The following is a 19,908-nucleotide window of genomic DNA, read 5'->3' on the forward strand; positions in this document are numbered from 1 at the left end:
TCAGGTATCTGAGCTGGGGGAAGTCAAGGCTGGAAGATGCGAGAGCTGTTTGTCAGCGAGGGTGGCTTCCGGCGTGGTCCTCTGACACCTCGGGACCTCATCCCGGTCTCCCAGGGTGTCACCCAGGTGTCCCTCTGGCTAAAGGACAAGAAAACACAAAGGCCCCTTTGTTTGGCCTCCACCAAAAGCGTTGAGACAGTTTTCCTCTGCGTCTGTGTGTCTTCCCTCCTGCAACTCAAAGCTACTTCTGTAGAGACTACTGTGTTATTTCTGTATAAAATAATAACATAGCAACATACACTGAACTTAGCACTTTGCCTATTTAACTTCTCATAAAGCTGTGAGATAGAAACTGTTATTATCCCCATTTTACAGCCTAGCACATTGAGGTTGAGAGGGGTTAGGAAATCACCCAGAGTCATACTGCCAGGAGATATTACAGGAATTTAAGGGTAGGCTCGTTTGAACCCAGAGTCCCGCTTAAGCCATCTTGGTTGGAGAATGTGTCAGAAGCCGCTGGTTCCCCAAGTCCCTGATGAGCCTGAGAGAGGTGCGGAGCAGGGGAACTCATGACGTCCTAGAATGAGGGCAGAGGGGCAGGAGAAAGCCAGGCCACTGGTGAAGTCGGCCATCGTTCAAGGCACTTCAGCTTCGCTGCATAGAACCTCCATTTTCTCTAGTTGCTGGGAAAACAAACCAGAGGAAAATCTGTGACCTGCCAAGCCTGGTGTCTGGCCAGCACTGGGGCTCAGTAAGCGGTGGAGCCCTGTTTAAGTCCCTGCTGCTGCTTCCGTCCACCCAGCTACACACGCGCCCTCAGAGGCAGCCCTCCCGCCCGGCAAGCGTCTCCAAACCCGAGTTACGTGTCGGCTGGATGTCCTCTCTCCCTGCACTTTGAACTCCTCCTATCTCAGTACTTATCACACTGTCCTGCAGGCTGTTTAATTACCCACATGCCATCCTCAGCTGAGGACTTAACGTGGCAGGAAATGTGGCTACCTGGTTCACTGCAGAAAATCAAGGTACTGTCCAGGAACCTAAAATGTTAGCATGCTCAGAAGGTATCTGTTGATGTATAGATGGATGCGTGATGGATGGATGGATGGAAAGATGGACTGATGGGTAGAGGGGTGAATGGATGGATAGATGGAAGGAAGATGTGGGTGGATGGATGTTAGGTGTGAGGTGGACGGACCAATGGGTGAGTTGGATGAACCATTTGATAGTCAGCTTAAGTACCTTCATTTATAGCATTCTATCTCGTGTGTGTGCACTGCTGCTTTCAGGAACATCGTCCTGTTTACTATTAACTTTTTGGCTTTTACAATCCCGAGATAGATAAAGGCAATACCTAAGGCTGGCCCTGCCCAAGTAGATAAGGGCTGGTGTCCAGCCCAACACTCACAAACAAACAAAAGCATTTCCTAAGCCTTCTCCTTCTTCACAAGCTCCCGGAAAAAAATTTTTTAAAAAAATTCTATTTGGCAACAGCAGATGCCAAACACTATCACTCATTACCACGACCTGTCCTCCACTCGGGAAAAGGGGTTGCTTATGATTTCTGGAATCTTAAACCCCCCCTTTCCTGGTGTTGATAGGAAGAAGGGGGACTGATAACCACCGATAACCAGGCTGCTAATTGATCCGCTTATCAGAAGATGGCCTTTCCTTGTTCTGTGTGTGTGTGTGTGTGTGTGTGTGTGTGTGTGTGTGTGTGTGTGAGTGTGTCCGGGGGCGTGTGGTTCAAAAGGCAAAGCGATGCTGGAGTCTGCGGCTTGGCAGTGATGGGGTCCCGGCGGAGAGATCAGGGTTCAGAGAGAAGTGAGGGAGAGCAGGGCCAGGGGAACAGCCTCAAGATAATCGCCTGTTCTTATCGACGGCACGTTCCCCCAACACACACACTCAATGTACGTGAACTTATAACCTCGGGAGGCAGAAGAGCAGCTTCCGTCTGTTGAGCCCCCAGAGGAGCAGATTCTGGGTCTGATTCTGGAGGCCTGACGGGAGGGCCCTCCTGGGGTGGATCTTGGAGACCAGGCTGTCTCCTTCCCGTGTCTCTTTCCTCCTCCATGGCGCTTGTCCTCCTTCCTATGAGACATCATTTGGGAGTTCTCGTCATGATCCCCCACACCCCTGCTAAACAACTTCTCCCAGTAGAATCAGGTCCATGTAGACCCATGGAGGTGTCAAGGACTGAGAAAGCTCTCGGCTCTATCAGTGGTGGGAATCACACCATTTCCAGTTGGTATAATCCGAAGCTCCCATTTGCATTTGACTAAAGAAATGAAGTTCACATCAAAGAATAATAGATTCCCCAATAGAAGAAGGTATGGAGGTGAGCTGTCAAGAACTACTGCCATTCTCCCCGGGGGAGGGAAAAACAAGATAAACGTGTGGATGGAAGGGAGAGGAGCCAAGGAGAAAGGAAGAGAAGGGGGTCTGAAAGAATGGGTGGGAAGTAAGAGCAGGATGGTGCAGAATGTTCACGGAGCATCTGCTTCAGTTAGGGACGGAGCCACACGGACATCTTCGCTATTGTCCACAGCGCAGGTGGGATATCTGGCCGGCAGATTTGTTGACTGAGAGTTAACAGATGAGGAAACTGAGGCCCAGCGAAGTTTATTCATGTGCATGAGGTCACACAGCAGTTTTAACTGCAACCTGGAAATCTAACTCTCGCGGGCTGCCTTCTGTCTTCCCCTCCTGTTCTGATTAGGCGGGTCGAGCATGGCCCAGTGAGGTTCCCCTGGTCTGCAGGGCCACTACCTTACAGTTAAGGGGTGGCCAGAGCCTCCTTCCTGGGCCAACTCCTCCTTCTCCAACTCAGGAGCTGGAACTGTCAGATCTTAGAACCCGCTGCCTGGAGACGGAGGCCCAGACAGAAGGAAAGTCTTGTCTGGGGACCCACGGGACTTGGAGGCAGGAGCTGGGACTCGATCTTTAGTCTCCTGAGTCCCAGTGTGGTGGTTTTGGGTCCACTCCAAAGCCCCTGTGTGTTGACATTCCACTATTGTATATAAAGTCACAACTGAGAGCAGAAATAACGTAGGAAAATGAGATGGAGGCTATGGGGCTATAAATCTCTGGCATCTACCTTCACATAGCTTATCTACATAATGGGGTTACTACGGGATGGTGTGTCCAGAACCGTCTTGGTTACCTCGTCCTTTAGTGTCTATTTAGAGTACTTTGAAGATATTACTAGAAAGCATTCTGAAGATATTAACTATATGCAGTGACCTGTTACTCCAGAAGCAAGTTCACGGGCGTGGTACTTTGAACCCTCTTTATTGAGGTTGGTCAATAGGTCTGATAGAGATCCCAGGAGTGGAGGCCGATAAGGCGAAGGGAAAAGACACTTGGAGTCACAACACTTGGCTCGTGCTCAAGCGTTGATTAAACTTCCTGGTGTCAATCTCTTCATTTTAAAAACGGGTGATGATATGAACAAGCTTCCCTCTAGCCCTATTTCACCCAGGGCTCATAGCACCAGCTCTGAGCAAGTCTCTTGACCCTTCAGGACCTTCAGGTGGTCCTCATCATTCTGGTGATAACGCCCTGGGATTCAGAGTGGCCCGTGGGGCCTCTTCTGGGAAATCTCATCTCCCTCCTCCTACTCCTCCTCCTGTCCTAGGGCCTCTCATTAGTCACGAGGCCGCCATCCCTGGAATGCCACCCATGCCCACTTTTCCTGCCAGGTCCTCCTCTCCCTGCGATCTTGTCCCTGTAGTCACTTCCTCGGGGAAGCACTTAGTGACCTTCACGGGCCTGTCCCCTTCCCTGTGTGTCTTCTTTGCCACACCACTCTGACAGTCACACTTTTGTGTTTATTTGTGAATTAACCTTTAAAAAAAGATGAAAGATGGACTCGATGAGGTCTAGGATCATGTTGGGTTGTGCTGGTCATTTTAGTCCTAAACTGAGAGTATGTGATAAAGTCAAACATTTGAATGAAGAAGGAACCAACGAAGGGAGGGATTGAGAGAGAGGTGGAGGGAGGAGGGCGTGATGATCCCTGGGTATAGCCGACTTTTCTCTGAAAAGGCATCTGTAGTCAGTTACTAATCGGTGGACGGGTCAGATGCAATCCCAAGGCTCCTCTGAAGCCCTTCTAATTCCCCAAGGCCAAATCCTTATGGAAGCCCACTCTGGTACTTGAATCCTAAAAGAAGATTCCATACTCCCTGAGCCCTGGCCACCAGACCATGCACATTATTTATTGCTGAGGACTGGGGGCTTGTTTAGCGCTCATCCCCCACTCTTTTATGACATACTTTCTTGATCAAACTGTTAACCAGCAGAGAATGCTTAGCAATCATTAACAGCTGTTCTTGGAAAGGGACTAGATCACATAATTGTACCTTTTACAACGTGCACCCTGATCACTGTTCCACCTCTGTGGCCATGCATGTCCTCTGGAGCTGGAAGCATCACAAACAAGTCAGGAGCGAGAAGGTGGAGAGGAAGACCCAGAAAACAATTGACTCATTATAAAGTTGCTGAGAAGCTTGGGGCTGCGGCATTTCAGTTGGCTGCTAAGTGAATATGTAACTACTTTATATATTTCAACAAAATTAAACTTAAACCTACAGAATTAGGTTTATTAATTTCTGTCAGGGCTCAATGGGGGAATAAGAATGGCCATTCATTATGGACACACAATTACTGGAGACAAAAATGAAGCCCAGCACTATTAAGTATAATAAAAATGTTGAACACTGAGGAAATTTTCATTAAATATAATCTATTCTTTATATTACTACACTTAATCCTTGCTGTCTGCTTCTCTGTTTTTCTCCAACCTATTTAATTTTATTACTTAACTTTTTATAAATGTTTCTTAATATAATTATGATTAAATATTTGGGAGGAGAATGTTAGTCTCTTAAAAAAGAGAAAGAAAGAAGTCTCCTTCCATGTCCTCTTCTCTTCACTCCTAAGATGGTGAAAAATGATGTTTTTTTGGAAAAAGCAAGTGCTAAGTGGGATTTTATTGTTGGGGCAAGGCCGGAGCATGAGAGAAGAGAAGGCAATAAATAAGAAAGAAGCTCCGATCAGCAGTTGTAGGAGAGCTCTTTATATTACACATTTAAATAAAAGTCCATTGCCTTACTAAAAATGTCTGTGAATATTTGCATGGCCAAACCATGTAATTAAAAGATGGGCCCAGCTAATGTTATTGCTTGCACTACAAGAAAACATTTGTGATCCGAATGTTTATTTATTTATTTTTTAAGTCACAATGTGTTCTTGTGTGAATTGCTCTCTTTTATGAGGTGCTGGGGGTGGATAGTGAGAAGCAAAATGGGGAATTTCATTTTCTTTGCCAAAGTATGGCTGTGTCACCATGTCTCCAAGCTTCTTCCTGGCGCTATCATGATCTTGTGTATTTTTCTTAGCACAGCTCAATCAAGAAGCAGCCATCAATACAAGTGTGGGAAATAGGGGTTATTGACATAAAACCAGGACCCAACCTTCACCCACTTACAACTGCTTTAACAGCTATGTTCAGAACAGAAGGGTCTTGGTTCCATAGCCATGCCATTTGGGGAGCTCAGTTCTGGGCACCATATGTTCGGTTTTAAGATTAGTCCACTTTCTGTTTTCTTCCAGCTAAGTAAGATGAGAATTGAGGTTTCGTTCATAGCAACCACACAACCCTGCCCGACTTCCAGGGCCGACTACATATATTCTTATTTCCCAGACCTGTCCTCCCAAAAAGCTTATGTATAACTTTGCTCAGCCAGATACTTGACATTTACGGGGTAATGGCTGTGCAAACTCATCTCAGAGCTGGGGCCTGATGTTCAGTGTGATGCCTTTTTCATTCAGGGCTTTGTTTCTTTGGAAGCTGACAATGCTTGTCATCACTGTTGGTGCAAATATTATTAGTTTGCACAGTTCATGACATAATTAGTCTTCCCCCATCCTTCTCACCACTGGTGTAAATCCTCTCAAACTAGGATATTCTATCGACATCATTTTCTTGGGAAATGCTCTCTGAGCTTTCTGACCTGGTCCAGCCTGGGTTGGTGGCTCGCGTGATGGCTCCCAGCTGTGGTCTTGGGATCTCCGTTCACACTGTCCTAGGCATCCTTTCGGCCTCTCACTCTGCGTCTCTGTTTCCTGAGCCCTGTGCCCTCCTCCTGAGTGCTCCCCATGTTTTGTAGAGCATGCGTGCCTGAATGCTAAGTCCCTTTAACCCTATCAGACTCTTTGTGACATTGTGAACTGTAGTTTGCCAGACTCCTCTGTCCACGGGACTTGCCAGGCAAGAATACTGGAGTGGGTTGCCATGCCCTCCTCCAGGGGATCATCCCGACCCAGGAATAGAACCTGTGTCTTCTGTGTCTCCTCCATCGCAGGTGGATTCTTTACTCCTGAGCCCCCAGGGAAGCTGTGTTTTATAGAGCATATCTTCTTGTAACTTTCAAAGTTGGAAAGCATGGGAATTAAACTCCGGGAACTTGCCTGTTAGAGAAGTCTTCTCTCCCAGCACTACCCCTGTTTCTCGCTAGAACCTCAGCTTATCTTAGTGCTTTGCATAGGCTTTATGTGAACCAACAGTTGACAGTCTTCATTCTTACTCACTGGCTTACATTGGTTTTTGGCATCCCCCATAAGAAAGTAAGGTCATGAGTAGTGGGACTTCATCTGTTTTGCTCACTGCTGAGTCTCAGTGCCAAGAACAATAACAGACCTATTAGACACTCAATAAATGTTCATTGGATAAAGGAATTGATGAATTTATTAGCTTGCTTAAACATATGAATCTACACAGAACAGGAGGTGCGGGAAAAGGGTAGCCCTCACTCGACATAGCTCATCGTTAGGCAGAGGGCTGAAGTGATTCTCTGTGTGAACAAGAATGTACATCAGCCTTTAGAAATGAGGTCTCCATAAGGAGCTTCCGCGGGGCCCCCTGCTGCTGGCACCTCCAGCACGTGGCTCCCCTTTGAGCAACGACACAGAAAACCTGGACTTCAGGCGCTTGTTGAAGGGGTTTGCCACTGTTCTCCTGCCAAGAGTGCAGCGAGCCAAAATCCAGAGGGGCAGACCGAGGGGTGTGCTCCCCAGGGAATCAGTATCCCAGATGAGAGTCTCTGGGTTCTTCTGAATGTATAATGGGGTGTGTGTGTGTGTGTGTGTGTGTGTGTGTGTGTGTGCGCACACAGATATGTAGACATGGTATACATACATACTGATTTTTTTTTAAGTATTTTTTTAAGAGTATTGTACTAACTTATTATGGGACTTCCCAGATGGTGAAGTGGTAAAGAATCTGGTAAAGAATCTGCCTGCAATGCAGGCATCACAGGGTTCGATCCCTGGGTGGGGAAGATCCCCTGGAATAGGAAATTGGCAACCCACTCCAGTATTCTTGCTTGGAGAATTCCATGGTCAGAGGAGCCTGGCGGGCTACAGTCCACGGGGTCCCAAAGAGTTGGACAAGACTGAGCGACTGAGCACACACAACACACTAATGTATTATGGCCTGTACAATGTGTGAAAAACTGGTTTTAAACATAGAAGAAATAAAAATAATTTTGAGGACAGAAACTTTAATGGTTTTTTTTTTTTTTTTTTGTATACTCTGTTGGGTCACTTTCTTTTCAAAAACCCTAACGTAGATCAGTATTTGCCAGACTTCAGTGTGCTGAGGCACCATCTGGATGGCTCAGAAATGTAGATTTCCAGGCTCCTATCACAGGGTGACTCATTAGGATGTGTGAATCTGCCCCCAAGCACTGCAGTCGTTCTGCTGTCTGTGGGTCACAGACTCCATCCTCCTAAACGCTCTGGGTCCTGCTTCCCTATTTGGGCAGATTCAAGCAAAGCCACGTATTGGAATCGTGTTAGCTTAGCTTCTGTTTGAAATGCCTTCACGGACAAGGTAGTAGGGAGGGGCCGTCAACGAATAGCAATAAAAGGACCATGACCTTCCATTTCTGTGTCTCTCATTAAATAGCATCAGTGCCTTCCACGTGGCTATTGATGTCCCTTAAGTTATAAATTCTTCAAATTTGGCGTTAAGTACTGTTACTATGGTTGGTGTTTTTTTCACTTAAAAATGGTGCAGTAATACTGACAACTGTCTAGTTTGGATCCTGGTTTTTGCACCTCATTCACTGCCAATCACTTTTCTTCTCTTTAGTGCTCATAAGAAAGAGCATTATGAGGTAGGTAACATTATCTCCATTTTATAGATATAGAAACTGAGGCCTGGAGAAGTAATGACTCAGTCAGTCCTGCCATTAAACAAAGCAAAGCAAATGAAAATCTAAACCATAACCTCTTAACTCTAGGCGTGCAAAGTAATCTGTTAAAACTTAAGAGGCGTGCAGGGTCACAGAGCAAGGAAGTGGTGGGTGGGTTGGGACCCGGGGCCTCCTGACTTTCCCTAAGACAGAAGCTGCTTCACTTCCCAGCTGGTTACCTGCCGGCCTACATGACAGAGCTCTTTAGTCCCTTGCTCTGTTTTTCTTCTGCTCAGCTTCCCATGATAGCCTTTGACAGGCAGTGGGCTACACAGAAGACCATTTGAATATCATCACAAGTGATAGTATCCAGTATACCACCAATGAATGGGTCCCCAATGCTCTGCTACAGTGACTAGCAGTACCCCGTCTTGCTAGGAAACCCTCCACGTTCTGAGCCTCGGGGATGACTTCCTGCTCAGCCAGCATCCGCACAACCATCGCTCCATCCGTGTGCTTGGCACCAGTTAAGCAAAGCAGGCGGATGCCAAGCAGCTTTCTCTTTTCATCCGCTGTTTTGGCACTGTGTGCACATGGCCTCTGGGGGCGTTTTGATGGATGCTCTTCTCCCCTCTGTCACAGTAATATTAACCTCGTTTAATAATCCATTAACAAAGAGGATAAAGGTCTTATTAACATTTACATGCTTTCCTTGCCTCTAAAGTAACACTGTCTTTTTGTGTATTCTGAAGGCTGATTTCTATTTTTTCAGTGACAGAGGGTTGATGGATGTGGTGGAAAGGGCACTGGTAGAAAGACAGTAGGTCACCTGATTCAGACCCCAGTCTACCACTTACTCCGTGTGTGACCCTGGTGAGGTCACTTAGCCACTCTGAGCCTCCATTTCCTCATTTGTTAAAGGGGGACATTTGAATCTGTAGCCACGATTACTCTGAAGGTTCGAGAATGCTTATAACTAGGCTTACAGAAGTCGCTGATCAGTACGAATATTGACTCTTCTGACCATTCTTCCACCCCGTGAAATAGGTTTCTACGGAATTTTGATTAAGGCCGTCAGTGAGTGATGGATACATGATTCTGAGTTCTCCCTTTAAGGTGTTCATGCCTTTGGCTTCTGAGACAGAACCCATCCTGTCCACCACGATGGCTGTGCTTCTTCACGCACTCAACCAATACCTGATGAGAAAAAGAAATCGATGGACAAAGCCGTGGCGGATCTTAGGGGGCAGTTTAGAGAAAGAACAAAGATCCCCGCTTCTGCACTGGCTGTTTTCACAAGGGACACGCTGTGTCTCCAAGTCGTCCTGGGCTGGAGCAGCTCAAGCAGCCTCTCTGGCCGTCCATAACAAGTCAGAAGCTGCTGAGTCACTCGCGGGGTCCAGTCGCGTGTCTGTGGCGAGCTGGCGAGCTGTCGGGGAGAGGAAGAGAACGCGGGGACAGGCGTCAACCCCCAACTGCAGGGTAGTTCTGCCCACCTCTCACTAAAGGCCCCAGCAGTGTTTCTCAGACTTGCCACGCCTGGGCATCACCGGGCTTTGTATTAAAATGCAGATTGCAGACTGAAAATGCAGATTCCTTCTTTGGGGCTGGGGTGCGGCTTGAGACTGGGTTTCTGAGGTGTGCCCCCTTCCTGCTGATGCTGGGCCTCAGAGCATCCTGGAGTGATGGGGCTGGGCATCCCACACATGTCACTCTGGGCACAGATGCTTACGTGTCTTTTTCTCTCCATCTATCAACTCCTCTTCTGCCTCCATGTAACTTACATCCTTTCTCCTTCTCAACCCTGTGATGCTGGGACATCCCCTTGTCCTTCTCCTGTCATTCTCTGTCTTGTTTAGAGCCTACATGACCATAAATAGCTTCTAGTTTGATTTCTAAGGAGGAGATGGCAACAAAATAAAACAGGACTACAAAGCTACAGAACAACGTAATCATAGAGAAGGGTAAGGTATCAAACACTAGTTAAAGGAAGGAGGTTGTCCTTTCAGTGAACCTCACATTTCTGAGGGTCCTAATCAAAAGTTGAAGGTGCTTGGTCCTGCTAGGAAGTGTGTGTTGGGGGGGGGGAGGCAGGAGGGGGTCAAGACACTGTACACACCTGTGGAGTGGTGTGTAGTGCTGTGTAGACGTCTATCTTTTGATTATTTTTTTAAAACAATTCTAACATAATTGTGGTGTTCTCAAATTGCCCTGTTTGTATTTATGCAATTTTCAGCACATGTTTCACAATCGTGTCTATACATCATTTAAATCACGCTTACTGTCCCTCTCCAGGGCAGTCTCACCTTCACTGCTGCCACAGGGGACACTTGAGCTGGCAGGATGGCAATGAGATCCTGGCTTCTGGTATGTTGGCCTTAGAGAGAAAGGAAAAAAGAAGGAAGGCAGGAGGGAAGGAAGGAAGGAAGGAAGGAAGGAAGGAAGGAAGGAAGGAAGGTGGGTATCAAAATCACCACCACCACTCCTCCCGTCTCCCAGCCAAACTGAGGTGAGAGTAGGGACTGATTTTTCTAAGCCACTACGATTGAGGAAAGTGCCCCAAAGGCAAATTGCAGGGCTAGGGGTGCACGTTACTTGAGAGGAACTCTCTGTCTCACACCCTCCAGTTCGGGATTGTTGGGCATAGAAACATATGAATGTATTTCTATAGGGATTCAGAACTGATATCTTCATTAAAAAAAAAAAGAAGGCATCTGCCATGCGCTGCTTTTTCAAATGCATTCGTCAACAGAGAAATAACTCATTCCCCTCCTGGATTAATTGCAGCCCTGTTGTGGATGGTTTTGGCATTGGGTTCAGCTGCTGCTTGCAGTGAGCCGGCTAAAGGCACTCTGATTGGGAATAAGAACCAAGGCAGCGGGGCAGCTGCAATTCCTGGAGGAAATTATTACCACTTCCAATGTCATTCAGCTCGATTTGCGATTAAGGGGAGCAGAGGGCTCCTCCCGTCTGTGCTGCTACAGAAGCAGACATCCCTTTTTCCGGCCCCGCACACCGCATTGTCATAACCAGTGGTCATCACCCCCCAGCCGCCGCCTCCAGCACACCCCGGAGCCCGGGACATTTAGCTTCAGTTACACACGTCACTTGTTGGGTCTGGGATGCCAACCACGTTAATTAACTTTTTTTCCCCCTTCTTTGGAGAATTTGATTAAAGTGTCTTGTGGGTGAAAAAAACACCAAACATTTATCTCCTTCTCTTTCATGCCCATGTTGTGCCACTGAACAGCAGAAACATCTGAACCTTCAGGTCCCCGGAGCAGGCAGGTCTCAGTCTGTCCTCCAAGGCTCTTTCACAATCCTAGAGAGGTTTTCGTTTAACCTGATACATTGACCCTTTCAGCCAAAGCCTCCTGTGCACTCGGGGCCGTGGCGAGTTCTTGGAAGAAGGAGCCAGCTCGGCAGAAAGTGCAGGGCCCCGTGGCGCCAAGTGGGGCGGGCTGGGCTCAAAGGTGTGGGGAGGAGGGCATGTGGCCGAGGGGCGGGGGCCGTGGACCCGACCCGGCGGCAGGCGTGCTTCCTGCAGGGGCTGCAGTTTCCAGCTCACGTGGCGCATGCGTCTGTGGTTCCGGTCCAGCGGTCCCCAGAGCCTGGAGCGGAGTCGTGGGGAGAAGGATAGGGGAGCCAGGTGAGACAAGACCGGGATGGAGTCCTGGCTCTGTCCTCACGCCCCTTGGTTCAGACCGGCCTCTGGGCCTCAGCCTCTGGTAGAGAGGAGCAACGTCCTGAAGGTTCTGTGAGGATGCTGTTAACACCTTGGCGAGAAGGCCTCCACACTGTTGCCTCTTGCCACTGCTGAGGGGTGACCCTCATGATGTGTGACAACCAGTGAGACCCGTCATCACTGGCACAGAGCTCTGGAGCCGGTTCTGGATGCCCCCGCTGGGTCAGGCCTTAACCCTTCAGTTGCTGGAGTGTGGAGAACATTAGGATAGCCGTGCTGGGGGATGGCGGGGGGATGCATAGCCCTCGCAGGAGTATGCCAGTGTTCCAACAACTGAATTTAGCTTTATTAGTCCAAACACCTTGGCACTGCAGGTGCTCATGGAGTGGCCTGCTTCCTGCCAGCCCTCTGCGTGGGCTGGGCAAAATGACCCCACCGAGGGGGCTGTAAACCCAGGGGCTCATGACGCAGAGGGTTCGGTGAGACCCTCTGGCCGACTCCTGTGTGCTGGGCATCTTCTGTATACAAAGCCCCTGGTTAAATGCCAGATGACAGAGGCAGACCGGAAATGCCTCCATCCTTAGGGAACATGTGGACAAATGAAGGAGATATGCGTGTAAACAGATAACCACAAGACAGAACACTCAAACAATTCAAAAGCATGCAGACACAACATTCAAATAATTCAAAAGCACAAGACACCAGAAGAACAGATTCTGCCAGAGAGACTGAGAAAGCTTCAAAAACATTTGGGCTTTTAGGAAAATTATTAAATTTTAGTTGTTCAGATAATACATGCATCACCTGTAAGATATCACCTGTAAAACACTGCACATTCAGAGATAACTTTCAGGACAAGTGCCCCTCCATCCCTAAGCCCACAGGTTATTAGTTAGATGCGAATCTCTGAGTCTGTTGCTCTGGGAGATATTGACAGTGTGTCTGTATGTTTCTGCGTGTCAGTGGATGTTTACATGCATTATGTCAGACTACACATATCAATTTTCTCCTTGCATTTTATTTCTCACCAGTATGCCCAGAGGGCTCTCCAGTGAGTGCTCAGAGAACCAGCTGATCTTCTGACATTGACAGTGTGTTCATAATCAGTAGCGTTGTTCTGTTGATGGGCATTTGTGTAATTTTTTATTTTTCATATTGTAACCAGTATTACACTAAATGTCCTGCTCTAGTCTTCTTGTTAATAACTATGTATGTTTGATGGGAAAGATATAGAAACATGCATTTGTTAAGTCATTAACTATATAGCAGTTGTCCCCCCACCCACCCACAGCCCAAGTAGCTATACACACACAAGTATCTCCCCACCAGTTGGCTATAGAAATACCAGCTTTCTCCACCTCTGCCATCGGTATGATACTATCAACCGTTTCCCCTACCGTTACCTTACAGATGAAAACATTCATCATTTTCCAACAGGATGTATGGGTATCACATTTGAGTTGATCTTTCCCTGAGCATTGTTTTAAAAGTACACCAGCCATTTGTGTTTCTTTGGGTTTGGATTTGGAAGATGATTAAGGCTCTACCGGACAAGTACGTTTACCCTGGAAGAAAAAGCAGTCAGGGCGCAGGTGGCAAGCGTTATCAGAGGTCTGCAGGTTGGGGGACTGTGTTGTGGGTGACATATTAGGCGCCAGGACAGGGGGGGTGTGGAAGAGGCTGATCGGTATCCTGGGACTGGAGGTGTGGGGTTCCGGACTGCACTAAGGAATCTGCATTCCCTCCTGTTGCCAGTGAAGATGTATCCAGCAGGGCCTAAGGAAAGGTCTTAAAAGTTCAAGGTAAAGTTTGCATTGCAACAAGATGCTTTTGGCCACCTTGCAGAAGAAAGGCTGAACACAAAGTGGAATAAGAGTAAATGGAGAGACTCAGGATCTGTTTCAGAGGTAATATTGACAGGGCTTGCAGCCCCAAAGAGGTTTTTTTTTTTTTTTTCCTCTTGTAGCCTTCCAGCTGGGGACAGATGAACATGTAGAAAGGTTCTGCTCAAAGTGTGGTCCAGGCAGCATCAGCATCACCTGGGACCTCATCCAAAATGCAGATTCACGGTCTCAGCTCAGACCTGCTGAGTCACAGTCTCTGGCAGTGGGTCACCCTCCGAGAGAGGGTTTTGCACAGTAAAATCTGAGAGGCGCCAATGTCCAAGATTCCATCCAAGTTTCCAGATGTGAGGAATTGGGACCCCTGCTCGCTATTTGGAGGAGCACCACTCAGGAGAGCCAGCTCGCCAGGATCACCCGCACTGGAGCTTATGCAAGGGAAAAATGAACACTTCCCTGGTGAAGTCCACTGAGATCATTGCTATTTGTTACAGCACATAGCCTGATCTTCAGTGACCAATACACAGTACATTTAAATGAGGGTCAAGACTTCTGCTCAGGGCCTGTCCTAGCAGACATTTGCAACCCTGGCTTTGAGAGAAGTCTGTTTTCATAATCAGCGTTCAGGTCCGCAGCTTCCAGGTGGTCACAGGGGGACAGGGCTTGGACAGTGTTGTAGCCTTCCTGTGTGCTTGTGGTGGGGGGCAGGTGCAGGACCAGCACGGGTCAGTCGTCCTCTTGGTCACTGATGAAACACTTTTAAAGACCAATTTCTTCCTTCCTTGTTCTGGCCTGACCTTCTTCAGATTGAGAAGCGACCATAGAGATTTCTTCATTGGGAAGAAGGCCTGGAGAATAAAAAATGGGGTAAAAAACATCTCTCTTCTCACATTCTCATTTCCCATTTGCCACCCATGACCCCCCTAGCCATAGCTGCGCCAAAGACCAAACACTGACATCATAGCTAGCCAGGTGCCATCAGCCAAGGATCCTGGGTTATTCTATCTAGAAAAACGGGGGAGGGGGAGAAAAAGAAAGAAGTGAATTTGATGGCAGTCTGGTTTCACCGTGTGTGCTTGCATCACACTGTCGGCCTAGAGCACTGGGTTGCTAAAGACTCTGAGGCTTTGCTCTAATAGCAGGAGGCGACGCTAGCCAGTGCATCAATCTGTTAATCACTTTTCACTGTGACCTATTGCTAGCTCTGCCCTGGTTCAGGCCCTGCTCGGCATTTCTGCCAGCCTCCTCCTCACACTCCACGCACTTTCTGCTCTGTCTGCAAAGTGAAAATGCCCTCAGGGGTCTTGGCATCCTCTCTGGGGCTCCTTCAGGATTCCAGCCAGGAGCCCCCGTTTTCTGTGGAAATTCTGCCTTGGGCTTTTGGAGGGTGGGTGTCTCAGGAAGAAGGTACAAGAGAGAAGTGACACCTACCAGCTACTGGACGTCACAGACAGCAGTCATGGTTCCACAGAGCATCCTGGGGTTTGGGTGCATCTGAGGCCATTCAACCTAGCGGCCTCTGTACCAGGAGTCAGCAAACTATAGCCCGTGGGCCAGGCCTGGCCTGACACCTACTTTTGAGCAGCTCACAAGCTGAGAACGGGTTTCATATTTTTAAGTGAAAGAAGAAAAATCAAAAGAAGGAAATTCAGTGACACATAAAAATGTTGAGTGACATGTATAGTGAAAAGTTACCTGAAATTGAAATTTCATTGTCCATAAATCAGTTTTTCTGAGACTCAGCCCCGCGCACTTGTTCACATATCCCCTGTGGTTGCTTTTGCACCACCGTGGCGGGGCTAACTGCTCTGAGATGGAGGCCCCTGTGACCCACAGAGTCTAAAATGTTTGCCATCTGGGCTTTCCCAGAAAACGTTAGCTGATCCCGGTCTGTACAGCTGGGGAGCTGGAGTCTTGTAGTAACTTTTTCCCACGCTGTCACATGGATTTCCTAGATAGACAGGGCCTCCGAGGATCGGGAGGCATGGGGTGGTCGAGAGGGTTTTCCAATTTGAAAATTAGGCTTCGGGCAGGGCGTGGAGTCAGGTGACATCTTGCCTGAAGCTCCTGGGGAACCAAACCAGGTGTGAAACAACCCGCCTGCGTGGCGGTGGTTTCACCGCAGGGAGGGAGGGAGGGTGAAGCTCTCGTGGTGAAGCCTTTGCTTTCATAGCTGCTGTTCTTTTTAATCAGGGTGTGGGCCGGTGAGGACAGCTCCGCCCCAGAGGCATCATGGGAAGGGGGTGGGCGCCATCAGATAGCAGACCAAAGTGGCTTTGGGTGAGAGCTTCTCATCGCTGGCACATACATAACCGTGAGGCTCATCGCTCCCAGTGGGAGCTCGGGAAATCAAGATGCGATTCAAGACGGCGTTTCCCACCTCCCCCGGAAATGAGGGGAAATCAGTTTTATTTATTAATTCCATCTTGCCAGCTCCCGATTTGGTGAGAACAGTTATGTTTTGCAGCCCGTTTCCACCTTGCAACTAGCAGAGTTAATTTAATGAAATGAGTAGTCTTGTGATGACCTGAAGGGGGAAAACACATTAATCTGGAAACTATCAAAGCCGTCTGACATGTATTATTGTAGGACTCAGAAAAATAAACAGTTTATGGAGAAGATTAAGTGGCAGTGTGGATTTGTTTTTGACATATCTTGTCTCCAAATCTAAGTTGGGGATTTATTATCGCGCTATCATGTCACAGCTATCTCATTTATATGATAACACATCTGTAATGTTTTACAAGTGCAGCACTACTTGTTCGAAATGGGGCTTTTTTAAGTCCTAAATTATAGTACCTGGAGAGGCATGCATAATTATAGTGCGTGTTAGCAAATGAGAGGGTGCATTTTCCACCCTCACTCAGCATTAATCGTCAGCACAGTGGGTGCAATAAAATCATAATTGCTTCTTACAAACTTCTCAGCTGAGCTGTACAGGTTGAAGTCGGTGGTTTGGTGGAGAGATGCTTACTGTCATGCCTACTTCCCTCTTCTTCGGGAGCCCCTGAATTGTATGGCTGGAGCCGGCTGTGTTCAGACAGAGAGCTAGACCCCACGGGGGCTACACACGGAGGTCCCTTGATCTCAATTATACTCTCAAATCAGTACATCAGTATATTCTCCAGAATGGTGTAATTATGGGCCCAGGTGTTTGGAACTGGCTTTGGATTCTAGCTCTGCTTTTCAATTTTGGACAAATTGTCTTACCTCTCTGAACAATTGCTTCCTCATCTGCAAATGAAAGATGGGAGTCCTTAACTCAAAGTGTTCTTAAGGAAATTAACAATGTTTATAAAGCACCAAACACCCAACCCGAGTGATAAAGCTGAATGTTATTACAATTCTCTCCTAAAGATCGTTGCCTGAGTCTTTGCTGTCCAATGTGGCAGTCACTGGCCATGTGCGACTGTGGAGCTCTTGAAACATGCCTGGCCCAAGTGAGAAGGGCTGTAAATACAAATCACACTCCAATTTTTGAAGACTAATTATGGAAAAGGGTATAAGATACGTGAGTAATGGCTTATATTGATTATATTTTTAAATGATAATATTTTGGCTACATTGGCTTATATTAGCATAAGTTCCACCTTTTTTTCTTTTTCACTTTTTTATTGTGATTAGAACATTTAAAACTTTACAAAAGGCTCACATTCTAATTTTATTGGATGTCACTGGTCTAAACAGATGAATGCTCACCAAAATGTAATGTATGTGTTTTGAGTTGCAACTCAAGGTTCCTGGTATTAATATTGTTGTTATCATTGATTTATACTTAGCATACTTTGGAAAAATATTTTAAATGTAGTTTGCTGGATAAAAATGGAGATGAGTTAGTGGTTGCTGTGGGCCACCTCATTTAACTCCAAGCTCCCTGGTAGTGAAGGCAAAAAGAGAAAAAAAGAGCACATATTTGGATCCTACTTTGTTGTCGTGGAAGTTAAAGTGTTAGTTGCTCAGTCGTGTCCGACACTTTGTGACCCCAAGGACTACAGCCCACCATGGAATTCTCCTGGCAAGAATACAGGAGCCACTCCCTTCTGCAGGGGATCTTCCCAACCCAGGGATCAAACCCAGATCTCCTGCATTGCAGGTGGATTCTTGACCTCGGAGCAACCGTTGTTTAGCTGCTAAGTCAAGTCCGACTCTTTGACACCCCACGGATTGCAGCACGCCAGGCTCCTTGTCCTCCACCATCTCCCAGAGTTTGCTCAAATTCACCTCCGTTGAGTTGATGATGCGATCCAGCCATCTCATTCTCTGCTGCCTGCTTTTCCATTTGCCTTCAATCTTTCCTGGCATCAGGGTCTTTTCCAATGTGGGTCAGCTATGTGGGTCCTTTTAAATGGTCAAGGATTCACATAAGTTCTTTTGAAAAGAAAGTCTTTGTCCAGGCAGGGAATTCTCCAAGGACCATTCCCGGGGCAGCCCTGGAGCTGCAGATAGGCCTGCGCCTCTCCGTCCTTCCTAGCCAAGGCTCTTGTGCACTTAGAATGCTGTGAGTCATACCAACGCACTGACGATAAGTACACCTCCCTTCGTTCTTGTAAGTGGTCTGATTTGATCCTCGAGCAGCCTTGCAGGATGGGCCGTGCAGGGACCATTGTTCTCTGCTTGTGGGTCAGGAGCCTGAGGATCAGGTAGGGCTCCAGGAACTTGTTCAAGTTTTCATAACCAGGACACGGCGAGGCCGAGGTTGGAGCCCTCACAGACCAAGGGAAACGCCCTCTGCTTTTGGCAGCCATGCACTCTCTAGCATGAAATAAAACTCACAGGGCTGACTGATGGGAGAAAGCAGAGTGCGTCCTGCCCAGAAAGGGGACACCCATGCAGCTGGGAGGCTGATTGCTCCAAAGACACACTTTGCTTTAGCCAGAGAGAAGAAATCCATGTTTATACACATGCCTTCCATTATCTTACGAACCGCGGCACACCCAACTCAAGACCGCTTATGCTGGGCCCCCAAGAGACAACTGATACAAGATCGTATTAGCTTGCTTCCTCTGAAATCAGCTCTCCTGGGACCTTCGCACACACACCCAGCGTTTAGGACCCTGACACAGCACAGATTTCATTCAGAGGCCTGGAGGAGGGGGCTGGACACCTGCTTTTCTCCCAAGTTCCTAGGTGATGTCTGGGCTGTCGGTTTGGAGGTTGAGTAGCAAACTCTAACATGCTTGTCTTCTGCTTTCCCCCCAAACCGCCTCAACCATAGGGCTTTACACAAGGAATAGAGGGCTGATTGTCAACCTGGGTTGTAAATGAAAGCCTCCTTGGGGGCTTTTGAACAAAACCCATGCCCGAGATGCACTCTACATTAATTAATTTAAACAGTTCCTGCGAGTGGGGCTCCAGGTTTGGTGAGCTTCACTTTTCCCCATGTGTCCTGAACTGTCCTTGTGTTAGGAGACTACATCTGTGAACCATGGGAGCATGTAGCTTAGATATTTTCTCCCACCTTGAAATTGCCCCAGTACCCCAAATCTGAACACTTGCTTCCCAGAGTTTTTTTTTTTTTTTCCTTTACCCTTTTACTACCTAAACCAAGGTGTATTAAATCACCTCATCCTTCATTCTTGAATTCATCTGTTGAGGACCGACAGCCAGCAAAGCACGGACCTCGCCATGGGTGCAACCTGGACGCAGCAAGCAAGGTCCCAGCCTTCTCAGGGTTTACGTTCGACTGGGTTAAATTGCTGATGTAGGTATGACCGAGAAGAGTAATAGAGCCATTTCAGGGGTGATAAGGGCCATGAAAGAAAGAAGACGGGGGGAGGCTGTTAGAGAGACACTGATGGAGCATGATGGTGAGGGTTTCTCTGGGGTGACCTCAATTCAGCAAAATGTTGAATGTAAAAGATTGTGTAAGGAGAGACCAGGCTCTTTGGCAAGAGGGTGGCACTCAGGAGAGGCTTTTGTTTACCCTGTCCTATTAGTTGCCCTTCCTTGATTCTGAGACCAAAATGCTACTGTCAGCAGCAGTTGATGTCCATGTGTGGCCAAGGAAGTCGCTGGAGGAAGTTGGGAGAACAGGGACCAGCCCCAGGAGAAGCAGTGGAAGGGGCACCGTTCCGCTGGCTACCGGAGACCCATGTGGGGACCTCAGAGGTTTTCACCCCAGGGCAGGTCTTAGAAACATTGACAGAGCATTTTTAAAAGCCTAGATTACTAGGTCCCACCTCCA

At 47.7% G+C, this 19,908-nt stretch overlaps 1 long non-coding RNA gene across 1 annotated transcript; it reads left to right on the top strand.

Annotated features, from left to right (window-relative positions):
- The first annotated feature begins 389 nt into the window (after positions 1 to 389).
- Positions 390 to 9,785, top strand: LOC139029775 (uncharacterized). The gene is made up of 2 exons (XR_011481965.1): positions 390 to 1,022; positions 9,315 to 9,785. It is a non-coding gene; the product is annotated as an uncharacterized lncRNA (long non-coding RNA).
- Positions 9,786 to 19,908: the final 10,123 nt, after the last annotated feature.

This window comes from Odocoileus virginianus, chromosome 20, assembly GCF_023699985.2.
Source record: "Odocoileus virginianus isolate 20LAN1187 ecotype Illinois chromosome 20, Ovbor_1.2, whole genome shotgun sequence".
Taxonomy (NCBI): domain Eukaryota; kingdom Metazoa; phylum Chordata; class Mammalia; order Artiodactyla; family Cervidae; genus Odocoileus; species Odocoileus virginianus.